Source organism: Dendropsophus ebraccatus, chromosome 8, assembly GCF_027789765.1.
Source record: "Dendropsophus ebraccatus isolate aDenEbr1 chromosome 8, aDenEbr1.pat, whole genome shotgun sequence".
Lineage (NCBI taxonomy): Eukaryota > Metazoa > Chordata > Amphibia > Anura > Hylidae > Dendropsophus > Dendropsophus ebraccatus.
This window is the reverse complement of record NC_091461.1, coordinates 125871121-125891418: the sequence shown is the minus strand read 5'-3', so window position 1 is coordinate 125891418 and position 20298 is coordinate 125871121. Positions and strand designations below refer to the sequence as shown.

Below are 20298 nucleotides of genomic sequence, written 5' to 3'. Positions count from 1 at the left end.
GTGGTAGTCACTGGTAGTACAGGGTGGTGGTCACTGGTAATACAGGGTGGTGGTTACTGGTAATACAGGGTGGTGGTCACTGGTAGTACAGGGTGGTGGTCACTGGTAGTACAGGGTGGTGGTCACTGGTAATACAGGGTGGTGGTCTCTGGTAGTACAGGGTGGTGGTCACTGGTAGTACAGGGTGGTGGTCACTGGTAATACAGGGTGGTGGTTACTGGTAGTACAGGGTGGTAGTCACTGGTAGTACAGGGTGGTGGTCACTGGTAATACAGGGTGGTGGTTACTGGTAATACAGGGTGGTGGTCACTGGTAGTACAGGGTGGTGGTCACTGGTAGTACAGGGTGGTGGTCACTGGTAATACAGGGTGGTGGTCACTGGTAGTACAGGGTGGTGGTCACTGGAAGAACTTCTCCTGCCCAGACACTTAGGGTCCTATTCCACAAAGCAATTTTTCGAGGTTTAACAATAAACGATCTCAAACAACCGCTACGGCGAACGACCTTAAATTGTTCTCTGAATTACACAGAATGATGATTGTTACTTATGATCGTTCTTGCGGTCGCCCTATCGTCGCTACTGCATTCATTGCTCCTGCGAATGACCGAACGACATCTTATTACACAGAACGATGCGCAAATGATTTGCAAACCATCAACGGGGGATCGGGCCCTTAGACTGATCGGACCTTCCAATATGTCTATCAGACTTTATGGAAAGGTTGTGAGCTTCAGTGCCGATGTAAATGACTTCTTCGGCCGTCGCACTCATAGGACTGTGACGGCCACAATGAGACGATTCAGTCTTCTGCCAGATTGATCGCAGGATCCAGCAATACTCCAGACTGAACCCACAGGTCACTGGTTTTTTTTTCTTTTCAGGAAAATCACAATAAATTTGTGTAAAGGGCAAATAATCCTCGGCCAACAGCAAATCCTGGAACGGCCAAAAACATCCAGGTCCCAGTGTGATAACAGCGGCGGCGATGTATCCCGTCTCCTTACAGTCTCCACAATATGTTGTTTTGTTTCTTTACAAGACGAAACACGTTACAGGAGCCGCTCGGCTTCGCTTCTGGCTTTTAAGTCTCAAAACAAACCAAAACATCAAATCTTCTCGTCAAAGAAAGGAACAGAAGCACAAAACTCCTGTCCAAGGTTTCTGGATAAATCCAACGTACATGTGCATCAAACCCACCGCAACAACGTGTGAAGCTTCTCTATAAAAGGTTACAAAAAAATAGCGGCACCTTCTGAGATATTCAAGTAATCGCCATGTACTGAATCATCCGTCTCCAGACAATTGGGAGACAAAAGTAACTAATTACAAAACCGCCAGAGCTTCCAGGTGCCGCAGCGCAAACCCCTTCTGGATCAAGTACACCGCATGCGCCAAACAGTCAACACTTAAACTGGTTTCCCTCCAAAATCATTGACTTCCTATGTACAGGGCGGTTGCTGGAGATCCAGCTGTCAGTGCCCCCTACCCATCAGGAGAACCGGGGCTCCTGTGTGTCCTCTGTGCATGAGGTGACAGTGGCTGACCTCCGCTCATCGCTCAGGGATGGACAGAGGTTGCTGGCTGTGATCTCCATCACTCCCATAGAAGTTGATGGAGCAGCAGTCACTGCAGCTCAGTTGTCATTACTGATGGAGACCCCGGCTCTCAGACCACCACCCATCACCACTCAGGCTGGGTTCACACACAGTATATTTCAGGCAGTATTTGGTCCTCATGTCATTTCCTCATCGCAACCAAAACCAGGAGTGGATTGAGAGCACAGAAAGGATCTGTCCACATAATGGTGTAATTGAGTGGATGGCCGCCATTTAATGGCAAATATTTGCTGTTATTTTAAAACAATGGCTGTTATATTGAAATAATGGAAGTTATTTACCGTTATATGGCTCGCTTCACTGTGCGCTATGGGAAGCTCTGATGCGGCCGAGATGATCCGTCCAGAGACCGGCCGTTCCGTGACCCGGCCAGGGTCACATAACGGCCGATCTCTTACGTAGTGTCAACATAGCCTTAGGCTATGTTCACACTACGTATTTGACCGGCCGTTCCGTAACTCCGGCCGGGTCACAAAAAGGCCGGTCTCAGCCCAGATCATCTCGGCCGCTACTTAAGTACCGGCCGGATGATCTTTCCAGCCGCAGAGCTCTGATGCGGGCGCATCAGCGCGGCCGCATCAGAGCTTCCCATAGCGCACAGTGAAGCAAGCAGCCGGAGCCGCTCGCTTCACTGTGTGAACTGACAGGTCTTTCTGCGGGCGGAATTCATTGAATTCCGCCCGCAAATAATGGACTTGTCAGTTGTTTGCTGCGCCGTATGGGAACCGGCCGGGGTGTATACGATGTGTGTACGCTCCAGTCGGAATCCCATAGCAAATAATGCTATGTTCCACCCCTGCGGCGAGAACTACGGCCGTAGATTTACGTAGTGTGAACATATATCCTCCCCACCAGTCCTCATATATATCCTCCCCACCAGTCCTCACATATATCCTCCCCACCAGTCCTCACATATATCCTCCCCACCAGTCCTCACATATATCCTCCCCACCAGTCCTCATATATATCCTCCCCACCAGTCCTCGCATATATCCTCCCCACCAGTCCTCGCATATATCCTCTCCACCAGTCCTCATATATATCCACTCCACCAGTCCTCACATATATCCTCCCCACCAGTCCTCACATATATCCACTCCACCAGTCCTCATATATATCCTCCCCACCAGTCCTCACATATATCCTCCCCACCAGTCCTCACATATATCCTCTCCACCAGTCTTCAACCAGAATTCAACCCCAAATGGTTATATATATGGGAGATCTCTTTTTTATTATTTGTAGTCCTATTATTTTCCCAACTAGCCAATCCTGTCCTGCAAGCTGCAGCGAGTTCTCCCCCATGTCTGTCTTCAGTGCTGATCTCAACATCTCATAATGCAGCCATGCCCCATTATTAATATTAAACTTAACCCTTACCGTTTCCCAGCTGGCAACCTCCTTGCCCCCCCCCATATATCTCCAATTTTCTGGATACCACCTCTCCATAACACTTATGAAACCTCTAACTTAGGGTGGTATCACACGGAACGATTATCGTTCAAAAACTCGTTAAATCGTTCGGATTTGAACGATAATCATTTCGTGTAATAGCAGGCAACGATTAAACGACCAACAAGAAATCGTTGATCGTTTAATAGGATCCGGACCTATTTTTATCGTTTGATCATTAGCTCATCGTTCGCACATCGTTCGCATATCGTTCGGTGGAATAAGAATTCACAGCTGAAACGTACAAAATAGCGACGACTAAACGACCGCAAAAACGATCATAAATAACGATCATCGTTTTGTGTACTTGGGCGAACGATTTCGGGTTGTTTGCCTTAGTGGTCGTTTAAGATCGTTTATCGTTAATCTTTAGTCGTCGGAAAATTGCTTGGTGTAATAGTACCCTTAGTCGTCTCCAATAAACATTGGTTTCCCCACAAAGGGGCAAAGTCACCAACTCCTCAACTTTAATGCATCGTCTTCAGGTGCCTCCATACCTTCACTAAGTTTTTAACCTTTCTCCAGTTTTTACATCTTCACTTCTCCATTGCTCCAGCTTCAAGTTTCTGAAATATTTCCCATCTCAACTTCTCTGGAACCTCTGAAATATATCCCACCTCAACTTCTCTGGAACCTCTGAAATATATCCCACCTCAACTTCTCTGGAACCTCCACCAATAGATCAAAGAATCTGCTTTCTTTGTGATATAACAACCAATAGATTTGAGAAGACAACCAATACCCTTTTATATCTGGAAGGCCCAGACCTGAATGACCCCTCTTTCTCTGGGACTCTCAAAGGGGGAAACTCCAGAATTAAGTTCTCTTCCAGGGGCATAAATACAGATTTTGTCCAGCTGATTGCCAGGCCAGACACCTTGCCAACTTCCTCTACCATCTCTAACTCTAGGCACAGTTACCTTCAGATCTTTTAAAAAACCCTTGCCCCAAAGCCAACCACCTCCACCTCAGCTCTTATCTTAATTGTTAATGGCCCAATACTTAAGGCGAAGAGCAAGGGAGAGAGGGGACAACCCTGGCGAGTGCCTCTACTTAAAATAAATAGGCCTGACGACCCTCCCTCTATTGACACCACCGCAATAGCCTCTGTGTAGAGTAGCTTAACCATCTGTATGAAGCCTGATCCAATACCAAATTGCCGCAAAGTTTCCCAAAGGTATTCCCACTCCACCCTGTCCAAGGCTTTCACAGCATCCAACGAGAGGATTGAGTGGGCCACTGGCTCCAATACCAGCTGCATATTCTCGTCTCCAACAATGCCAGTAGAAGCAAATCTTTATGCTCCCTATGTATACCAAAGGGAAGCCCGTCATTTCCTGGGGCCGAATTCCCCCCCGAAGAGTCCAAAGCTCTAGCCAGTTCTGCCAAGGAGGTTTATCATCCGCCTGCAACCGAGAGATTTTTGGAATCTCCAGCCCCCTAAACAAATCCTCCATTTCTGATCCGGTTTGGTCGACCTCAGATGTGTATAAGCTTGCATAAAACTTCCTAAATTCCTCCATAATCACAACTTCATTATTTGAAACGTCCCCCTGTTCAGTTCTAATGACGTCTATCCCATTTCTACCCTCTTGATTTCTAATCAGTGCAAATAACCCTTAATGTACCTGACACCTTATATTTCCTTTTTCCAACAAATCCCCAACCAATTCATCTTGCCCCTTTTTCAATTCTTCGTGTGTATTAAGTGAACCTGTTTTAACAAATTCTCCCTCTAACTTTCCCACTAAATCCCTCAGCTTTAAACTTATTTTTAATATTACATATTGCCCCCAAATAAAATTCCCGTAAACCTGCTTTTAAAGTATCCCACCCCCACTGTGGAGATGCAGTGCCCTTATTTATATCCCAATCTTAAATCTTAAGCTCATTAACAATCTTTTCCTTATCTTCTAATAGTTGTAGCCAATGCGAATTTATCCTAAATCTACGTGTTGTCACCACCCTATTTGGTTTAATTACTACTAAAGATGGTGCATGATCCGAGATCCCTGACTACCAACAACGGGCAATTTGGAAATCGTTGGCCATACCCAAATAATATTTCAAACACTTCTGACTTGGAGGAGGAACCTAAACAAAAGCTAAAATACATACTAATCCATCGATCTTACAATGAAAGAATATGTAAAGTGCTGCGGAATCTGTTGGCGCTATATAAATAAAAATTATTATTATTACCGACCCTCCATCTCCACCTTCACATCCATGGCATGCCAGTTTACCCCTCTATGGACCATCACCGACATCCCCCTTGAAAAATTAGAGTAAACTGAGTGATATTCTTTAATCCACCAAAGCTTATGTAATTTATACTCCGTTTCTGCTATTAAGTGAGTTTCCAACAAGGAGACAATACCAGGCATATAGTTCCGTATATAGTTCAAAACACCCACCCTTTTACACCTTTCATTCAGGAGAGAGGGAACGGAAGAAAGAATGACAATTTTTAAAAAAGGAACCCCTCCCCACCAGCGGATCACCTCCCCTCCCTCCCCTCCCCCCATACAGCTTCTAGGTATCCTCCAAGCCTCCTTGCAAAAATACTTAATGCCTATTACATCCTTTAGTCTCCAACCACCGATTGGCCTCCTCCAGGTGCTCAAAAATATAAGACTCATAGATAACCCTCAATTTTGCCGAAAATATTAAAGAATATTTTACATTTTTTGCCTCAGGCGCTTCTTACCTCCCATAAAGGCTGCTCTTTTCTTCGGGGTTCCTGTGTAATAGTCTGGGAATATAAAGATCTTGCTGCTGTTAACCATTATTTCCCGCAGCTCTCGACTCCTTTTTACAATCGTCTCCCGGTCCCTGAAACTTAGGAGCTTCACCATAAGTGGTCTGGGATTCCCCCTTGGAGCAGGAGGCTTTGCTGGCACCCTGCGGGCACGCTCAATACAAACATTTCCAGATAACCTATCCGACCTATTATGGAAGCTACCACTGTTGTGTGTACTGTACCCTATCGGATCCTTGCCTTCTGTGCCTTCTGAACCCTACTAATCTCATATGACTCCTCCTAGCTCTATCCTCTAGGTCTGTGGTTTTTCTTTTAAGACTCTGGTAATTGTCCTTCATCCCCTCCCAGCCCCCCTTTATTGTTTTCACATCCTTTTCCAAACTAATAATCCTTTTTTCTGCCTCACCAAACATCTCTCTCATTTTATTCATGTCTGAGCGCATTATGGAGGTCTCAGAACTCAGGGACCCAACCCGGCAGGCAGGGCCAGTAATGGAGGAATCACATTTTTGTATGGCATTTCCCTTAGCCAACTGGCTTTTTCACCATCCCCTTTCCCGGCCATACCTATAAGCTCTTCCTCCCCCCTTAGCTCCTTCCTTCCTGGTGAGAAGAAACTCTTCTCAATCTTCCCAGAGGGCTATTCTTTAGGGTCTTTCATAGGGCTTGCAGCTTTGTTAGCCTTCTGGCTCATCTTGTAGTCTTTTCTGTCCTCCTTTTTAAACACCAACACTTAATATCATCTAAAGAGTTCAGACACAGTTCACCCCGATGACCCCTGTCTTTCTTATATGACCCCAGACCAGCAGGTAACCTGCAGCAGTATCATTAGACACCTCGAGCAGTCCCCTTTTAAGTAAAGTTCCACTTTTACTCCATCCACGTCTCCATCAATTACTTAATTAGGCAATTGTTACCCGCAAGCCTGATACAGTCCTCCAAATTTACACCCACGTAGTTGGTATTAAATAAGTTAGTACACAAGACTGTCCAGAATACCGCTCACCATAACCATACGGCCCAATAAGCCGAGATTGTACGTCCAACCTTCTTCTTAATCATAACAGCACTACCACGCCAATAAAGTTGTCAGGAACAGAGTAGCAGCAGACAAAGTGTAAAGTTTAGCAAGGTTATGTAAGGTTAATCAAAGTCAATCCTTTATATTCATATATATATATTAGTCTCTCCACATTAGTTGTCTATAAGGAGGGTTGGTTTATCCACCTTGTCAGGACACTTGGTATTGAGTAGATAGGAGACACACCAGCAGCAATCTCTCTCCCAAACCAAACTTTTAGGTTCTACGTATTACACGAATATTACCATAGGGCCAACACAGTCATCATACTGTACTCGTTACCTTCCCTCCTTAGGGACTTGGCATCCTCTGACCTCTAGTCCGCTAGGCAGCTTGCTACGACAGGCAAAAATCAAACCCTCTCTCACAGGGTTTCCCAAAGCCGTTCCCGCGATGGATGATCCTTGAATGCTGCACTGGAGATGCCATTTCCTCGAGGCGACCGTAATGGTCCGACAAGTCTCGCTCTGTCCCACTCTTTGCCTGGAGACTGCACCCTAAAACGGATTAGGCTTCCAGACCACCAAGGGCTGGACGCGAGCCAGGAAGAATGTACTCCAGCTCCCTCCACCAAAACCAATAGTCCCAGCAGGAGACCAGGCCTCAGGCTCACGGTATAGACAGGACACCATGGAGCTTAGACGGACGAGGTGAGTCTCAGCCCCTCCTCATGCTCCTGGTCCACCAGTCCTCACATATATCCTCCCCACCAGTCCTCATATATATCCTCTCCACCAGTCCTCACATATATCCTCTCCACCAGTCCTCACATATATCCTCCCCACCAGTCCTCACATATATCCTCCCCACCAGTCCTCACATATATCCTCCCCACCAGTCCTCACATATATCCTCCCCACCAGTCCTCACATATATCCTCTCCACCAGTCCTCACATATATCCTCCCCACCAGTCCTCACATATATCCTCCCCACCAGTCCTCACATATATCCTCCCCACCAGTCCTCACATATATCCTCCCCACCAGTCCTCACATATATCCTCCCCACCAGTCCTCACATATATCCTCCCCACCAGTCCTTACATATATCCTCCCCACCAGTCCTCACATATATCCTCTCCACCAGTCCTCACATATATCCTCCCCACCAGTCCTCACATATATCCTCTCCACCAGTCCTCACATATATCCTCCCCACCAGTCCTCGCATATATCCTCCCCACCAGTCCTCACATATATCCACTCCACCAGTCCTCACATATATCCTCCCCACCAGTCCTCACATATATCCTCTCCACCAGTCCTAGTCACATATATCCTCCCCACCAGTCCTCGCATATATCCTCCCCACCAGTCCTCACATATATCCTCCCCACCAGTCCTCATATATATCCTCTCCACCAGTCCTCACATATATCCTCTCCACCAGTCCTCGCATATATCCTCTCCACCAGTCCTCACATATATCCTCCCCACCAGTCCTCATATATATCCTCTCCACCAGTCCTCACATATATCCTCCCCACCAGTCCTCGCATATATCCTCCCCACCAGTCCTCGCATATATCCTCCCCACCAGTCCTCGCATATATCCTCCCCACCAGTCCTCACATATATCCTCCCCACCAGTCCTCGCATATATCCTCCCCACCAGTCCTCGCATATATCCTCCCCACCAGTCCTCACATATATCCTCCCCACCAGTCCTCACATATATCCTCTCCACCAGTCCTCACATATATCCTCCCCACCAGTCCTCATATATATCCTTTCCACCAGTCCTCATATATATCCTCTCCACCAGTCCTCACATATATCCTCCCCACCAGTCCTCATATATATCCACTCCACCAGTCCTCACATATATCCTCTCCACCAGTCCTCACATATATCCTCCCCACCAGTCCTCGCATATATCCTCCCCACCAGTCCTCACATATATCCTCTCCACCAGTCCTCACATATATCCTCCCCACCAGTCCTCATATATATCCTCCCCACCAGTCCTCATATATATCCTCTCCACCAGTCCTCACATATATCCTCTCCACCAGTCCTTACATATATCCTCCCCACCAGTCCTCACATATATCCTCCCCACCAGTCCTCACATATATCCTCCCCACCAGTCCTCACATATATCCTCCCCACCAGTCCTCACATATATCCTCTCCACCAGTCCTCACATATATCGACTCCACCAGTCCTCACATATATCCTCTCCACCAGTCCTTACATATATCCTCTCCACCAGTCCTCATATATATCCTCTCCACCAGTCCTTACATACAGTATATCCTCTCCACCAGTCCTCACATATATCCTCCCCACCAGTCCTCATATATATCCTCTCCACCAGTCCTTACATACAGTATATCCTCCCCACCAGTCCTCACATATATCCTCCCCACCAGTCCTCACATATATCCTCCCCACCAGTCCTCACATACAGTATATCCTCCCCACCAGTCCTTACATACAGTATATCCTCCCCACCAGTCCTTACATACAGTATATCCTCCCCACCAGTCCTCACATACAGTATATCCTCCCCACCAGTCCTCACATACAGTATATCCTCCCCACCAGTCCTCACATATATCCTCCCCACCAGTCCTCACATATATCCTCTCCACCAGTCCTCACATATATCCTCCCCACCAGTCCTCATATATATCCTCTCCACCAGTCCTCACATATATCCTCCCCACCAGTCCTCACATATATCCTCCCCACCAGTCCTCGCATATATCCTCCCCACCAGTCCTCGCATATATCCTCCCCACCAGTCCTCACATATATCCTCCCCACCAGTCCTCACATATATCCTCTCCACCAGTCCTCACATATATCCTCCCCACCAGTCCTCATATATATCCTTTCCACCAGTCCTCATTTATATCCTCTCCACCAGTCCTCACATATATCCTCCCCACCAGTCCTCATATATATCCTCCCCACCAGTCCTCGCATATATCCTCCCCACCAGTCCTCACATATATCCTCTCCACCAGTCCTCACATATATCCTCCCCACCAGTCCTCATATATATCCTCTCCACCAGTCCTCATATATATCCTCCCCACCAGTCCTCATATATATCCTCTCCACCAGTCCTCATATATATCCTCCCCACCAGTCCTCACATATATCCTCTCCACCAGTCCTCACATATATCCTCCCCACCAGTCCTCATATATATCCTCTCCACCAGTCCTCACATATATCCTCTCCACCAGTCCTTACATATATCCTCCCCACCAGTCCTCACATATATCCTCCCCACCAGTCCTCACATATATCCTCCCCACCAGTCCTCACATATATCCTCCCCACCAGTCCTCACATATATCCTCTCCACCAGTCCTCACATATATCGACTCCACCAGTCCTCACATATATCCTCTCCACCAGTCCTTACATATATCCTCTCCACCAGTCCTCATATATATCCTCTCCACCAGTCCTTACATACAGTATATCCTCTCCACCAGTCCTCACATATATTCTCCCCACCAGTCCTCACATATATCCTCTCCACCAGTCCTTACATACAGTATATCCTCCCCACCAGTCCTTACATACAGTATATCCTCCCCACCAGTCCTTACATACAGTATATCCTCCCCACCAGTCCTTACATACAGTATATCCTCTCCACCAGTCCTTACATATATCCTCCCCACCAGTCCTCACATATATCCTCCCCACCAGTCCTCATATATATCCTCCCCACCAGTCCTCACATATATCCTCCCCACCAGTCCTTACATACAGTATATCCTCCCCACCAGTCCTCACATATATCCTCCCCACCAGTCCTCATATATATCCGCTCCACCAGTCCTCACATATATCCTCCCCACCAGTCCTCGCATATATCCTCCCCTCCAGTCCTCGCATATATCCTCCCCACCAGTCCTCATATATATCCTCCCCACCAGTCCTCACATATATCCTCCCCACCAGTCCTCACATATATCCTCCCCACCAGTCCTCACATATATCCTCCCCACCAGTTTTTACATACAGTATATCCTCCCCACCAGTCCTTACATACAGTATATCCTCCCCACCAGTCCTTACATATATCCTCTCCACCAGTCCTCATATATATCCTCCCCACCAGTCCTCACATATATCCTCCCCACCAGTCCTCACATATATCCTCCCCACCAGTCCTCATATATATCCACTCCACCAGTCCTCACATATATCCCCCCACCAGTCCTCACATACAGTATATCCTCCCCACCAGTCCTCACATATATCCTCTCCACCAGTCCTCACATATATCCTCCCCACCAGTCCTCGCATATATCCTCCCCACCAGTCCTTACATACAGTATATCCTCCCCACCAGTCCTTACATACAGTATATCCTCCCCACCAGTCCTCACATATATCCTCCCCACCAGTCCTCACATATATCCTCCCCACCAGTCCTCACATATATCCTCCCCACCAGTCCTCATATATATCCTCTCCACCAGTCCTCACATATATCCTCTCCACCAGTCCTCATATATATCCTCCCCACCAGTCCTCACATATATCCTCCCCACCAGTCCTTACATACAGTATATCCTCCCCACCAGTCCTCATATATATCCTCCCCACCAGTCCTCACATATATCCTCCCCACCAGTCCTCATATATATCCTCCCCACCAGTCCTCACATATATCCTCCCCACCAGTCCTTACATACAGTATATCCTCCCCACCAGTCCTTACATACAGTATATCCTCCCCACCAGTCCTTACATACAGTATATCCTCCCCACCAGTCCTTACATACAGTATATCCTCTCCACCAGTCCTCATATATATCCTCCCCACCAGTCCTTACATATATCCTCTCCACCAGTCCTCACATATATCCTCCCCACCAGTCCTCACATATATCCTCCCCACCAGTCCTTACATACAGTATATCCTCCCCACCAGTCCTTACATATATCCTCCCCACCAGTCCTTACATACAGTATATCCTCTCCACCAGTCCTTACATATATCCTCCCCACCAGTCCTTACATACAGTATATCCTCTCCACCAGTCCTTACATACAGTATATCCTCCCCACCAGTCCTTACATACAGTATATCCTCCCCACCAGTCCTTACATATATCCTCCCCACCAGTCCTCACATATATCCTCCCCACCAGTCCTCACATATATCCTCCCCACCAGTCCTTACATACAGTATATCCTCCCCACCAGTCCTCACATATATCCTCCCCACCAGTCCTTACATACAGTATATCCTCCCCACCAGTCCTTACATATATCCTCCCCACCAGCTTGGACCAGTAAGGCGTATACATTGGCTGGAGATGACCATATGCTGCTGTTATGGCTTTTACCCCTTTGGCTCCTGGATTCGCTGTATTCTGCGCTCAGGTTGATAATATTCTCCAGGTTTCTATCTTTCCATCTGTGTTCTCCAGATATAACTAATAACATGAGAAAACAAAGTGTAAAGCGGCAGAATAAGGATCAGAGGCTGAATAAATAGGAATAAACAAGAGAAACAAGAGAACCTGGCGTTCTAACCCACAATCCTCAGCATGTGGGAAATGCCCCTCAGGAAAAGATCCGCTTCATTTTTCATGAGTTTTCCTCCAGTTTTCATGCATTTATTCCTTATACCTAGAAGAGGGGAGCGGGAAGCAGTCACATGACCTGGGGGCTTGCCTTTCCTTCCGTCTTGTTGGCGCGGCGTCCCACCGGTCTCCATGCTTCTCTCCTTGGAGCTTTGTTTTCAAGCTGCTGTTTATTTTCAGGCTGTGGAATCGGTCGCTGACTAGGAGTCGCCTCCTCCCGCTGACACATTACTCCATATATCATTATGCTAATGTCACCGGCATCAGGATCCACACATCGGAGCTATAAATTATTCTGCAATCCTCCTATCACTCAGATATAGCTGCCTGGCAGTGTGAATGGCAGCTTGTTCCTTCCAATGGGTAGAAAGTCCGTGCCGGATCGGTGATAGACACGAGAGACAATGATGGAGGGCCCGGGGCAAGACGCTGTCTAATTGCATCATAAATTCTATGGCCGCCTTGGATGGACCTGTCCGGCGTCGGGCATCGGGTCATCTGCCCACCTCAGCATTCTCGTCATCGATAAGAAGCCATTGATCCGATCAGATTGTTATATATTAAAGCTGCATGGTTTAGAAAATCAATGATCAGATAGTCTATTAGAGCATGGTGAGTTATTAGAGAGCGATCCTGGTTCAGAACTGTCGTAGATTAGTCAGAGACTCCGGAGGCCGCCGGTGCGCTGCATTACCATGCATCATAAGGACAGTCTATCGATTTCACTGCTCATTGTGTAATGCTCTGCTGTTCCTGGGGATGTGATGTAAGGGCAATTAAAGGGGGGGTCCAGCTTATAAAATATATAGAAGCTTTCCTATATGTGTCTGAAGGATCAGGATGCTACACCCCAACACCCCACAGGAATGCCCTATAATCACCCCCGGGGTGTGGGGGGAAGGGTGGGGAGGGTGTGGGGTAGGAAGGAGGGGTGGGATAGGTATGGGGTAGGGAGGAGGGGGGGAGGGTATGGGGTAGGGAGGAGGGGTGGGAAAGGTGTGGGGTAGGGAGGAGGGAAAGGTGTGGAGTAGGGAGGAGGGGTGGGGAGGGTGTGGGGTAGGGAGGAGGGGTGGGGAGGGTGTGTGGTAGGGAGGAGGGGTGGGGAGGGTGTGTGGTAGGGAGGAGGGGTGGGATAGGTATGGGGTAGGGAGGAGGGGTGGGATAGGTATGGGGTAGGGAGGAGGGGTGGGATAGGTATGGGGTAGGGAGGAGGGGTGGGGAGGGTGTGGGGTAGGAAGGAGGGGTGGGATAGGTATGGGGTAGGGAGGAGGGGTGGGGAGGGTATGGGGTAGGGAGGAGGGGTGGGGAAGGTGTGGGGTAGGGAGGAGGGAAAGGTGTGGAGTAGGGAGGAGGGGTGGGGAGGGTGTGGGGTAGGAAGGAGGGGTGGGAAAGGTATGGGGTAGGGAGGAGGGGTGGGGAGGGTGTGTGGTAGGGAGGAGGGGTGGGATAGGTATGGGGTAGGGAGGAGGGGTGGGATAGGTATGGGGTAGGGAGGAGGGGTGGGGAGGAGGGTATGGGGTAGGGAGGAGGGGTGGGGAGGGTGTGGGGTAGGAAGGAGGGGTGGGGAGGGTGTGTGGTAGGGAGGAGGGGTGGGATAGATATGGGGTAGGGAGGGTGTGGGGTAGGGAGGAGGGATGGGATAGGTATGGGGTAGGGAGGAGGGGTGGGGAGGGTATGGAGTAGGGGTGGGATAGGTATGGGATAGGGAGGAAGGGTGGGGTAGGGAGGAGGGGTGTGGAGGGTGTGGGGTAGGAAGTAGGGGGTGGGGATGAGGGTGTGGGGTAGGGAGGAGGGGTGGGGAGGGTGTGGGGTAGGAAGGAGGGGTGGGGAGGGTATGGAGTAGGGAGGAAGGTATGGGGTAGGGAGGAAGGGTGGGGAGGGTATTGGGTAAGGAGAAGGGGGTGGGGTAGGGAGGAAGGGTGGGGAGGGTATTGGGTAAGGAGAAGGGGGTGGGGTAGGGAGGAAGGGTGGGGAGGGTATTGGGTAAGGAGAAGGGGGTGGGGTAGGGAGGATGGGTGGGGTAGGTAGGATGTGGGGTAGGAAGGCGGGGTGGGGTAGAGAGGATGGGCGAGGTTGGAAGGGTGTGGGGGTAGGGAGGAGGAGTGGGGAGGGTGGATAGCCGATACAGGTCCTGTGACCACCAGAATTTGAAAAAAGGAGAAACAGTTGTATATTATTTTTGTTATCTTGCCGACCTCTGTGCAGAATATTTGGACACTGCTGGGTTTAAGGATGGGAGTAGCCGGATGAGCCTGCTGGGTTTAAGGATGGGAGTAGCCGGATGAGCCTGCTGGGTTTAAGGATGGGAGTAGCCGGATGAGCCTGCTGGGTTTAAGGATGGGAGTAGCCGGATGAGCCTTCTGGGTTTAAGGATGGGAGTAGCCGGATGAGCCTGCTGGGTTTAAGGATGGGAGTAGCCGGATGAGACTGCTGGGTTTAAGGATGGGAGTAGCCGGATGAGACTGCTGGGTTTAAGGATGGGAGTAGCCGGATGAAAACTGTGTCCTAGCTGCAAGACCATAAAAATAACAGAATAACCAGTTGTGGTTGAAATAGATAAATAGGAGACAGATTACCTTGGTGTACGAGTGGGCTGGATGGGAGCTCCGGAGTGGCTTATACCCCATGGAAGTGGCCGTGTGCTGAGAACCATGTAAAAGCGTTTTGCACGGCCACTGGATACAGTCACCTCACAACCACCTAGAGATCTATTAGGTTCGAGATGTCATACAGATTTTACTAGAAAGACCTGGAGAGTGTCCCAAAGACCTAAGGATCCATTACTGCTTGGGCCTAGAAGACTGAGATAGTGTAGCTGCAGATGGTGGAAATGGTCTTGGTGGAAATGCTATGCACACTATCCTATGACTTAGATCAGTCACAATCAAAGTGCGTCAGCAGATTGATTCATGTTGATTTTATGTAAAACTTGAATAAAATATAGTTGGACTCTGAGCTGCTGAAACTTCCTTCTACTTGGAAGTAAATGGTCTTGGTGGAAATGTTGTGGATTGGGCACAATGTCAGTTCTAGGGCATCTGCTGGGACTGCTATAGATCAGCCCATGGGGAACAAGACTGGTTGGGTGGTGAGGGCCTACCTGAAGGCTTCACCTAAGGAGGGAGCACCAGTCTGGTGGGGCCAGGGAGCTGGAGAACCATGGCTGCTCTGGGTCTGTACTGGGGCCTAGTTGGTTCAGTCCTGGGATCTTTGGTTCATGAATTGGATGAGAAAGGTCTCGTAGGATGCGGGCCGGGTAAAGCAGTGGCCGTCCTCCTGTTTACATACAGAAAGGATTGTTATCAGATTGTGACGTATTGTGACGTTACGTCTGACCTGAGGTTTCTGCGACAATGATTGGAGAGAATAAGTTATATTCCTGGGGGGGGGGGGGATTTATGAAGAGGCCCCGCCCCCTTTTCTCCAGCTGAATTCACCAAGAGGCGCACGCTTCCAGCAGGTGTAGCTTTGGGTCATGATTCATTCCTCCGAGCAGGCGTAATTCTTTATAAGTGAGGCGTGAGAAGACCCAGCCCCCCTATTGGGCAAGCCCCAGTATACACCAGTAAAAAATTGCGACTCTCCACCTTTTTCCTGGTGTACGCCCCTGCCGGACACTTCATAATTCTCCCCCCTTGTATTATAAAGATTGTCTAATGTTCTGGAATGTTCTGAAATATTAGTTACCTAGAATGAGCTGCAACCATCCAGCGTTCAGGTCTGATATGTGTGACTGCCCATTGTGCCACTGCTCTGTGGTTACAGCTTCTCCCTATGTTGGCACCACCTTTGCTATGTGCCAGTCTGGGAACGTTCCAGGTCTGTCCATAACCGGAGGAAGTGTCATCCACATCTCGGGCTCCACATGTTTTTGTGTTTTTAGCTCCGCACTATGGTTCTTGCTGGATTACGCAGGTGACATTTAATGAAGAATTTACATTATCCCTGATCATGTCGCCTGTCGGTGAAGTTTCCTGTGTAAATACACTGGAGAAGAAGACATTTAATAGATTGGCCTTTTCCTCATCCCCCTCCACTATTATTTCTCACAGGGATAACATTCTAATTTTACACTTTTTACTAGTTATGTTATGTAATTTCCGGCTTTCTTTACCAACGATTCTTATGTTTTACATTCGGTTTTCTCATTACCTTTTGGTTTCAATAGTTTAATAGCAAAGGGTTTACATGCAGTAAGATTATCACTGACCGTAGCTGTGGTGTCCCACAATGTGTGTTCTTTTCTCTTGTGCATCTGTTGCAAAAGTTTCTTACTCCAGGTTAAGTGGTGATGGACTGCACTTTAGAGTTTCACCACTAGATGTCAGTAATTAGGAATGGGTTACTGTTTTATGTGCACCATGTGCTTTCGCTGACTTATAGAAGATGCTCTCTACTCTTTCTTTCTTTCTTTCACATTCCGTTCCACTAGGACAAAGCTACCAGAAGGTCTACGTATCCTATCTCGCAGTGCAGGTAACTGGGACATCCTTGTGAGCTTAGCTTCACCCGGGTAACAATGGCTGGGGCTTGTATCACCCTAGGAGGACGAGTGACTCAACACTGTAGGGCAGAAGGTGGTCAAACTAAAGTCTATACACGGGTACAAGTAACTTCTCTTTCTCAAGTTCAGGCAGAGCACAATGCTACATTGGGTTAGGACTCCCATGACAAACCCCTCTTCTCTATGCCACTCTACTCTACTTTTAACTCTTCCAGCACCGCTACAACTACCTCTACATCTTCAAGCATCTCCTCAGCACAAATGAGTTTAAGCACTATAGTCTGTGTAAAAATGTATCTATTCGCTGCCAAAGTGTATTGTATTACTAAGAGACTGTACGGTAAAGCTGTTATATTTATATATCACTGGGACTCAGTCATCTCTACCTCCGCACTGGCACCTATACACACTACACAACACACCTTGGGTTATTTTCCCCTCTCTGTGGGTGGTGGCAGCGATAGTCCGCGGGGGGGGGGGGGAGGGGGGGGAGGTTGCCACTCAGGACTACCGTGACAGGAGCCCAAGGGACCCATCACAGCCCGGCAGGTCACCGACCATTGCGTCACCACTATACCATCACTGGCTGAGCTGTACAAGAGAACCGACCACCCACCACAGAGGTGGCGTCACCAGTAACATCTTATGTACGTCACCGATGTTCAACCTGGGCGACACACACACAGCACAGTGCCACAAGACCGGGCAGCGCCCCTCAGACTGACCAAACGGATGATCCTCTGGTGAGCCTCAATGGCACCAGGGCCATCCCAGAAATCCACCATTTAATTGCATGGATGCCTTTAAGATGCAATTGACATGCAGGTGGTTGGGATTAACAGCAAAGGCAATGTCTCTGACCTACTGCGTGTGCTGGAAGACAGAAGGGGAAGAGCGTCCAGGAAAAGCAGCAGCTACCAGGGAAGGTCGGTCAGGTGAGTTTCTTTGTAAGTTGTTTCTTTCTGGTTTGCATATGGGACCACTGCTTTAGGGGACTATACAGAGGGGGGCTCTCCATTATAGGGGACTACACAGAAGGGGGCTCTACTATAGGGGACTATACAGAGGGGGGCTCTCCATTATAGGGGACTACACAGAAGGGGGCCCTACTATAGGGGACTACACAGAAGGGGGCTCTACTATAGGGGACTACACAGAAGGGGGCTCTACTATAGGGGATTGCACAGATTATTGCCACTGACTGAAGGTAGTTAGAGCCCCTCCAGTTGAGAACCCAAGGGTCTGGACACATCTCCACCCTACAAGTAGCCCACTGTCTGCCAAGTCTTCACTTAAAGAAACCAAAGACTTTACCTAAATCTTCCTAATAATATTCTATATATATATATATATATATATATATATATATATATATAGCTGCGTGTGGCAGTCATTAAAAGTGCAAAGGATTTCAAGTACCGAGCGTATCACAAGGGATCTCACTCAGACTCCACCACCTAAAAATCTTCTGTTGCACCTTTAGCCATGTTCACATTGTATATAACACTGGCCGTTCTGCGACCTGGCTGGGTCACAGAACGGCCGGTGTTACTGAAGATCATCCCGGATGATCTTCATTTCTGGCGAATTTGGATGCAGGCGCCCCCATCCCAAGTCACCACTGCACACAATGGAGCGTGTGGCCGGAGCCGGAGCCATTCATTCATTCCATTCATTTACATATAACGTATGTTTAGCATAAATCATGGCTGTTGTTGCGAATTGCAACAACGGCCGTGATTTATGCTAGACATACGTTGTGTGAACATGGCCTTATTGCAGGAACGGGGATTTACCGTGTACTGCGCTTTTAAGAAGTTATTTAGTCTATTTAGTCTAGTCTATTTAGTCTACTCTGGGCTCTGTGGTTCCTTTGCACCTTGACATCAGGCGCGTTCCTGGGACCCGGGGAAGACACATACCACTCAGGCCCTGTGAGCGGAGAAGGTACAACACCTGCCCTAGCAACCACCACCTGCCCTAACTACCACCACCTGCCCTAGCTACCAGCACCTGCCCTAGCAACCACCACCTGCCCTAACTACCACCACCTGCCCTAGCCACCAGCACCTGCCCTAGCAACCACCACCTGCCCTAACTACCACCACCTGCCCTAGCTACCAGCACCTGCCCTAGCAACCACCACCTGCCCTAACTACCACCACCTGCCCTAGCCACCAGCACCTGCCCTACCTATTACCATCTGCCCTAGCTATAACCGCCTGCCCTAACTACCACCACCTGCCCTAACTACCACCACCTTCCCTAGCTACCAGCACCTGCCCTAGCAACCACCACCTGCCCTAACTACCACCACCTGCCCTAGCCACCAGCACCTGCCCTACCTATTACCATCTGCCCTAGCTATAACCGCCTGCCCTAACTACCACCACCTGCCCTAACTACCACCACCTGCCCTAGCTACCAGCACCTGCCCTAGCAACCACCACCTGCCCTAACTACCACCACCTGCCCTAGCTACCAGCACCTTCCCTACCTATTACCATCTGCCCTCGCTATAACCACCTGCCCTAGCTACCAGCACCTGCCCTAGCTACCAGCACCTGCCCTAGCTATTACCACCTGCCCTAGCTACCAGCACCTGCCCTACCTATTACCATCTGCCCTAGCTATAACCACCTGCCCTAGCTACCAGCACCTGCCCTAGCTATCAGCACCTGCCCTAGCTATTACCATCTGCCCTACCTACCACCACCTGCCCTAGCTACTGTGGTGTCCTACCACAGGTTTTACAGTTATATACGCCCCCTGAAACATCTGTACTTATTGTACTTGTGTGGTGATGAAATCAGTACTAAAGTTCACCACTAGATGTCACTGTATTGTATATGAGTATTTGGAAGTCGCACGGCTGAAGGATGTAAAGGGTTATTGTTTCTCCATGTGTTGCCAGAATCTGTCCTTCTTCTCTCCTATCACCTCTCCTCTTCTGTCTTCTGTTGCACTCTTCACCCACTCACAGCGCGCTTTAGTTACGCTAGGGAAGTAAGTCACATGGGTGGAGGAGGAGCAAAAGGTTATTTCGTGTTGGACAGTGTGGAGGAAGGACGCAATCTAGCAGTGTCGGACTGGGGTACCTGGGGCCCACCAGAGGAAATGATCCTGGGGCCCACCAGAGGAAATGATCCTGGGGCCCACCAGAGGAGATGATCCTGGGGCCCACCAGAGGAGATGATCCTGGGGCCCACCAGAGGAGATGATCCTGGGGCCCACCAGAGGAGATGATACCTAAGGGTCCACCAGAGGAAATAATCCTGGGGCCCACCACAGGAAATGATCCTGGGGCCCACC

The 20298-nt window shown here is 48.9% G+C and overlaps 1 pseudogene; it reads right to left on the bottom strand.

Annotated features, from left to right (window-relative positions):
- LOC138800125 (streptococcal hemagglutinin-like) overlaps positions 1 to 12616 on the bottom strand; it is a 30566-nt pseudogene extending 17950 nt beyond the window's left edge.
- Between the last annotated feature and the right edge of the window lie 7682 nt (positions 12617 to 20298).